At 36.8% G+C, this 8,018-nt stretch overlaps 1 long non-coding RNA gene across 1 annotated transcript in view; it reads left to right on the top strand.

Annotated features, from left to right (window-relative positions):
- Positions 1-328: 328 nt before the first annotated feature.
- LOC106875279 (uncharacterized) overlaps positions 329-8,018 on the top strand; it is a 35,626-nt gene continuing 27,936 nt past the window's right edge. Inside the window, exon 1 of the long non-coding RNA XR_001410097.2 lies at positions 329-394. This is a non-coding gene — a long non-coding RNA (uncharacterized LOC106875279). The remainder of the gene's footprint in view (positions 395-8,018) is intronic.

The following is an 8,018-nucleotide window of genomic DNA, read 5'->3' as shown; positions in this document are numbered from 1 at the left end:
ATATATATATATATATATATATATATATATATATATACATATATATATAAGTATATATATGTATGCATAAAATATATATAATGCATATATGTGTGTGTATGAGCACAATTGTGTGTGCGTGTATTCGTGCATGTGTGTATTTGTGTACATGTCTGTGTATGCATGCGTTTGTCAAAGAAAATTTGCGTATTTCGTTTTATTTTTCTTCCCTGTTTTTAAAAGATTTCTACATGATGCTTGATTTGATCTCTAATCTATTGCTAGAGATCGCATAAATTTTCCATTCTTTTAAATTTCATTATGCATCGTTCACACTGAAAATTTTCAGCCGCTGAAACTTGGAAATATTTATTCTTGAAAAAGCAGAGCCAGTACAAGTTTACCAGGTCGCTCGGTAATCTACTTTTCCTATTCAGTAATTTCTCTATAGTATCAGCATACTTGTATAAAAGTATTACAATACAAGTTTCAGTATTTTACATGTTTACCGAGCGCTTGACACTCGTATTCACACAGGTCAAACAAATGCACTCTCACATATATACGTTCATACATACATACATACATACGTACATACATACATACATACATACATACGTACAAACATCTCTCTCTCTCAGTCTATGTATCCGTCGCGGCCTGTCGGTCTATCTGTCTGTCTGTCTGTCTGTCTGACCCTTTCTCTCTCACTCTATCAACCTCTCTATCAGTCGATGTCTGTCTGACTCTCTCTCTCTCTCTCTCTCTCTCTCTCTCTCTCTCTCCCCTTTTTCTCTCTATCTAGCCATCTCAGCATATCTGTCTTTCTTCATTCTCCTCTCTTTCTCTCACACACACTCTCTCTCTCACACACACTCTCTTTAATTAACCGTGTCTGTCTATTTGTCTGTCTGTCTGTCTGTCTGTCTGTCTCTCTCTCTCTCTCTCTATATATATATATATATATATTTATATATAAGGTGGCTTCTTTCAGTTTCCGTCAACCAAATCCACTCACAAGGCTTTAGTCGGCTTGAGGCTATAGTAAAAGACACTTGTTGAAGATGCTGCGCAGTGGGACTGAACCCAGAAGCATGTAGTCGGGAATTAGACGTCTTACCACATAGCCACGCCTGTGCATTTGAATATATTATTGCGCGCTTGGGACCCAAATTCGCCTGTAAATACAGTTGTGGGTATTAAGCATACGAACACTTACCCGATTATTCCACGGAACAGCTTTGTATAACTCCATATAATCTCTCACGACTATCCATCACGTTTTATTTCTTTTATGTATATCTTATTTAAATGTGTTTTATCTTTTATCTATTACTTGTTTCAGTCAGTGGACTGCGGCCATGCTGGGGCACAACCTTGATGGGTTTAATCGAATAAATCGACCTCAGTATTTATCATTTTTAAAATCTGGTACTTATTCTGTCGGTCTTTTTTGCCGCACCGCTATTTAATGTGGGAGATAAACAAACCAACACCGACCATCAAACGGTGTGGGTAAGAAAAACAAAGCACACTCACACACACACACACGCATATATATATATATGTATACGACGGGCTTCCACACAGTTTCCCTCCACCAAATTCACTCACAAGGCATTGGTCGGCTTGGGCTCTTGAAGAAGACACTTGCCCAAATTGCTACACACTGGGACTGAATCGGAAACCACCTGGCTGCAATGTGAGTGTCTTTCCTCACATAGCGTATTTTATTTTATTTTATCTCATTTTATTTTATTTATTTTGTTGTGCGCTATTCAAACTCGTATTCCGAGCATTGAATGTAAGATCGAAATATTTGCACAAACATTCCCGCCGGAATGTTTGTGCGAATTTATGAAAGTCTAAACGATTGACGAAGTGCGACTACGTAAGGAGAAATAAAATACTAGTATAGTGCTTGCGCATGTCTTCTTGTGGAAATATAGTAGGGACATGCGCCTAGACCAGTTTAAGGTGCACGTAATTATTGTCCATTCCTGCTTTCATGAATATGATGGTCTATCCAAATGCAACCCGAAAGCAGAGTGTGGCAAAGAGAATAAAGAAATGAATAAGTGAACGCCTACGAAACAGATGTAAACGTTATGTTATTGTAAACACACACACACGCACACGCACACACACACGCGCGCGCACACACACACATAACCTAATCCCTAAAAATATTGCACTACTCATCCACAACTCATTATTCATCAATTGTTTACTTAATACTTACTTACCCAAGCCCTTCGTTCCCTATAGAGCATAGGCCATGAACGCCTTTTCGCTGTTCCTTATTCTGGGTTGCCTTCTGCTTCTCCCTTTTTGAATACCTGCTTTTCAACTCTACCTCAGTATTTCACTTCCAGCTCTGCTTAGAGCAGTGGTTCTCAACCATACTTTGTCTATGGACCCCTTTGGTTCCTATTTTACTCTACTGGACCCGCATATTAAAAACCCTACAATATTTTTATATTTTATAAATATTTTTAGGAATTGTATAAAAAATTGCTAAACATATTTTGTGTATTGTAGATGAATAATCAACTTATTTTTCCTAAACTTTAACAACGAAATCTTATACGGACCCCGGTTGAGAACCACTGGTGTTGACTGTCCTCTCTTCCACTTCCCTAGTAGGTTCCAGGTCAGGGCTTGACGCGTCTTGTTTCTCCGAGGGAAGTCTTTTCTATTTCCGGTCTTCTTGGTATTGAATTGTCGATGCTCCAAATAACTTTAATTCTTTTCTAGGTAGGGGTGCTGACCCTACACAAACTTATTACCTCTGGTAAGTGGTGACTCTTATTAGTCTGACTTGCCCAGCATATGTGGCCCTCCTAGGAGCTCATGTTCCGCTAACAAAGCGCTCAAGGTCATTGAGATTATACGAGCCACCACATCGTAACAAAAACTGGATTTATCTACTTATCAATCATAATTAATTTCGCTATTCACGCACTCATTACTCACAAAGACACTTATAGGGTGTTAGCGATGGATATAACTATTTTAAACGAAGCACGACTAATCTCCCTTATTCTATATTCATAATATGCGAACACGGGATTTGCGCTGATTAATCGAAGATCATATTGCATCCATATTATTTGTTAATGTATGTATTCCATCAAAATAGCCAACAGATGAATTAAATGTGGTTGAAACGTATCCACGCTTGATGAAAAACTCGGAGTTTCAGCCAGTTTTGGTCTCGGCACAGTGAAGCAAATTATTTATACTCTACTTTCGGTGTTGAATGCCCATTCTTATGTTCGTTATTGTTAACACACACATATTAGCAACTTATTTCAGTTTCCGTCAACCAAACCCACTCACAAGGCTTTGGTCGTCACAAGGTTATACTGGAAGACACCAGTCCAAAGTGTCACGCAGTGGTATCGAACCCGAAACAATTTGGTTGGGATGTAAACTTTTTATTGCATCGCCACGCCTGCGCCTATTAATTATTATCCTGTATATCCATCAAAACACACACCCTACTAAGGTATCATGGCGCTATAGCGCCTATGAATATTTAACTTGCTGTTTTACTGGGATATGTCATATTTGAAATATTGCCATTATGGAACTCCCATCCATCAGACTACAGTATATCCGTGCAAAAGTTTTTAAAATTTCTAATTAGTTTATTCAATAAAGTATAAATATTCTTTTCTACTCTAGTCACAAGGCCCGAAATTTTTGAGGAGGGACCCAGTCGATTTGATCGAACCAATACGCAACTGGTATTTAATTTATCGATCCCGAAAAGCACAGTCGATCTCGGCGGAATTTGAACTCAGAACATAAAAACAATTGAAATACCACTAAGAATTTCATCCAGCGTGCTAACGTTTCTTATTTCTTTATTGCCGACAAGGGACCAAACATAGAGGGGACAAAGAAGGACAGACAAAGAGATTAAGTCGATCACATCGACCCCAGTGCGTAACTGGTACTTAATTTATCGACCCCGAAAGGATGAAAGGCAAAGTCGACCTCGGCGGTATTTGAACTCAGAACGTAACGGCAGACGAAATATGGCTAAGCATTTCACCCGGCGTGATAACGTTTCTGCCAGCTCGCCGCCTTATAACGCTGTAACTATTAAAACGAAGATGATAACTACAATGAATCAAAATGAATTCGTTAGCTTAATATATACACAGAAACCTGAATTGGAAATTAGCTATTGTTTTAAATTACAATTATATGGTAGATATTAAACATATCCTACGCAACAATTCATTAAAACCTTGCAAATCCACAACATTCATCATATTCAAAATGGAATTATTACTGTCATATCGCACTATTCGCCACAAAAGTCGCTTGTTGTCCTTAAATAACTTTGATCAGCTTATACGCAGTGCTACCATAATTTGCATAATAATGCGTCACTATTGTGTCGTTCTTTAAAAACTGAACTTGCATCTTTTTATTGTTCCTTGTCGAAAGTAATCCTTGCTAGCTGTTATTACTGGTCAAAGGTGTTAGCGACCTAACAATAGTTCTTTCATTTATCAACAATACTATAGTTATCAAAGTGAATGATATTCTCTCTACGGATTCTCTTTATCATTGCAGTCCATAATTATAATATTCCCATTGTCTGCTGGTTCTTCCTTTATCATCTTCATTCCACAGACATTCATCCTTTGAAGTCGCCAGTGCATTCAAAATTTCACATTTTTTGAATGATTTGGTAAAACTTGTTTCAAAATTTGGCTTAATCCCAGCAACTTTGGGGGGATAGGGTAAGTCGATTACATGGATCCTAGTGCTCAACTGGTACTTATTTTATCGACCTCGACAAGGCTGACCCTTTGAATTACAGGCACAACAGAAACAGGAAGTAAGAGTGAGAGAAAGTTGTGGTGAAAGAGTACAGCAGGGTTCGACACCATCCCCTGCCGGAGCCTCGTGCAGCTTTAGGTGTTTTCGCTCAATAAACACTCACAATGCCCAGTCTGGGAATCGAAACTGCGATCTTATGACCGCGAGTCCGCTGCCATAACCGCTGGGCCATTGCGCCTCCACATCTCAGGACAAAGAAGTGTTGGAAATAAATGCTGAAATATACTCAGTTAAATGTTTTACTCATTCAGCTACAACCAGCGACTTTTCTTTGTAAGAGAAAACAATATTTTCTTTCAGGTAGAAATTAAGTTGTGTAATCCTCACACCATTCGTAATAAGAGAGAACGATCAATCAGTACGGAATGACGACAACTTGGAATCGAAACGCGATCGCAGGCTTGCTATGAATTTACTCCTGCTCTACGTTGTTCTTGGGAAGGTATTGATTTCTAACATTAATAAAAATATTGATTTCTTACAAGCTCTTACAAAAATATTACTGACAGCATCTTGATTCTTTTCTTTTCTTGTTCTCTTTCCTTTTCACTTCTATTTTTTTCTTTCGCTCCTTTCTCCCCCCCCCAGCACTCACTTTCTTTCTTCATTCAGTCGTTCGTTCATTCATTCATGCATTCATTTCTTTTATCTCTTTTCTTTTGGTTGCTCATCCCCTACATTCTTTTCTTTCTATTTTGTACCCCCTTTTCTTTCACTCTTTCTTTTACTATATTTAGGAAGATTTCATCAACACATAGAATAAATAGGAAAATAACGGTCAATAAATAATAATAATAATAATAATAATAATTAATAACAACAAAATAATACATGAAAATCAAAGAAAGCTCCCTCAAAATACTCGAATCATATCTAATCAATGATTTGACATAACGCTAGTTCCATTTTTTAACCCTTTCAATATCGTTAGCTTAATAATAATTGAGAATTTATTCAATTTTCTTCAATAATCTTCTTTTCAATTTTAATCATTATATTACTTCAATTGCTCGTTTTCTAGACTAGTTTCTTTTCATTGATACTAACGGCTTTATTTATATACTCGCAGGCGAAGGGAAATGGGATGTTGTGACATTCGTCCCATTTTTCATTTTGGTATTTATTTGATAATAGATACTTTTAAATGGAACTTTATCGTTAGTAAGGACTTTTATTTTCTACAAGGTCATTATATGCTAGACGTAGGAGAAAAAGAATATTATGACAACTCACTCTCAAGGAAATTAGCGACATACGTGAAAATGCAAGGATTCGACCGAGATTCGAAACTACATCACTGAAACGACTACTAAGAGATTACTTTTTGTGCTAAGGCACTCGCCATGAAATCGGTTTCTTTTAGACGAGGTTCAAAGGCCGTATGTTTTAGGAAGGGTAGAAAAAGAAAAAAAAACAAAAACAAAAAAATAAAAACGATTGGATAACGTTCATGACTTTCTTATTGCAATTAGAAGCTTTAGTGGCGTTTCCCCCCACTAGCCTGTCTCTACTTTGTGGGAACTTGTCTTTCGAGGTAAGTTGCTCAATATAATACTGATTTAGGATCTTTTCCCTTTCAACGGCAGATCGAGAAATTAATTTTTTTGTAACCAAACACTTTCAAACTTCGGACACTGGTAGAATGTGTCATATAAAACATCTTTTACTCTTAGTGTTGTTAAGAAAAGTTTATATTTTCAAAGTAATTTCGTGTTAAAGTTGTTGTATTTCGGTAATTTCAACTAATCAAAGACGTGTATTCAGCTGAATAAAATTACTGCTGTTGTTTGTTAACAACAACTATCGGCGGTGTATATTTTGTTTGTCACTGTTACTTATGACATCGTTCGTGCGTTTAACTTTAGGGTTTGGATTTTAGAGTTAGGGTTAGGGTGAGCGTTTTAGGGTTAAGATTTAGGGTTAGGGTTAGGGTTAGGGTTTTAGGGTCAGGGTAGGGGTGTTAGGGTTGGGGTTTTAGGGTTAGAGTTACGGAAAAAGTGAAAAATGAAGAAACTGGCGGGGACAGGTAACGGGGGGCAAACAATTTCAAAATTCCGTGCGAGAAAATGGGGGAGGAGGAGGAGGTCTTTCCGAAAATAGTAGCTGAAAAACAGGAAAAAAACCTAAAAGCAGTAGAAATGCACGAACGACTATGGTAATGCTTCAGATACACTCGTTTATTCATACGAACGTAATTGAGATGAAATATGTCATAAATAACAGTAACAAACGAAATATACACCGCCGGAAGTTGTTGTTGACAAAAAACAGCAGTAATTTTATTCAGCTGAATACATGTCATTGATTGGTTGAAATTACGGAAATATGACAACTTTAATACGAAATAACTTTGAAAGTATAAACTTTTCTCAACAACACTAAGAGTAAAAGATGTTTTACTTCAAAGAAGTTGGGAAGGTTTTTCTTCACATATTTCCTTAATGTAATTTTCACTTCCATATTACATTTGAAAAATACAGAATCATTTTGTAAATTAGGTTTAGGGTTAGGGTTAGAGTTAGGGCTAGAGTTATGACGTCAAAGGTAGCACATATGAAGAGAAGGGGTAAAGAAATCAATAAGGAGAGAACTGATAAAGGAGAAATATGGAGTGATATGTGAGTTAAATAAATGTTCAAAGGCTTGGAAATAGATATCTCTATTGGAAGTAGAGTGGAAGAAGAACTAAATGCTCAAACTATATAGATTGGTAGAGATCATCTATTTTTCGTTGTTTATATCGCATTCGGTGAAGAAAAGGGTCGTTGGTGACAGATTTCCAATGAGTTAATCACTGGCTTATTTAATTTCTGGCGGCGAGATTGTCAAAAACTGGCCAAACAGATACCACACAGAGTATTGGTTTGTCGTTTTCTTCAGTCTTTTTCATTGGGTCTTTCGTGGGTTGTGTGTGTCTTACACTACTAATGCATTGCACTTTTGTGGATACCTCAGTTACTGCGACTATTCAGTTAAAATACTAATGCTTCTATATCCAGATTATAAATTCATATTTATATCAATAATAATTGGTGCACTTGGTTTTGTAAATGCCAAAGTGACAAAATGGAAAGGCTAGGTTTTCTAAAACCGCTTAAGCTATATTTTTTAGTTGCGTTTTTTTGTTTTCCTCGTCTATGCTTTTATCTTTCGTCAAAAGCACACGCACACACACA

Source organism: Octopus bimaculoides, chromosome 1 (genome assembly GCF_001194135.2).
Source record: "Octopus bimaculoides isolate UCB-OBI-ISO-001 chromosome 1, ASM119413v2, whole genome shotgun sequence".
Taxonomy (NCBI): domain Eukaryota; kingdom Metazoa; phylum Mollusca; class Cephalopoda; order Octopoda; family Octopodidae; genus Octopus; species Octopus bimaculoides.
This window is presented reverse-complemented; position numbering and strand designations above follow the sequence as displayed.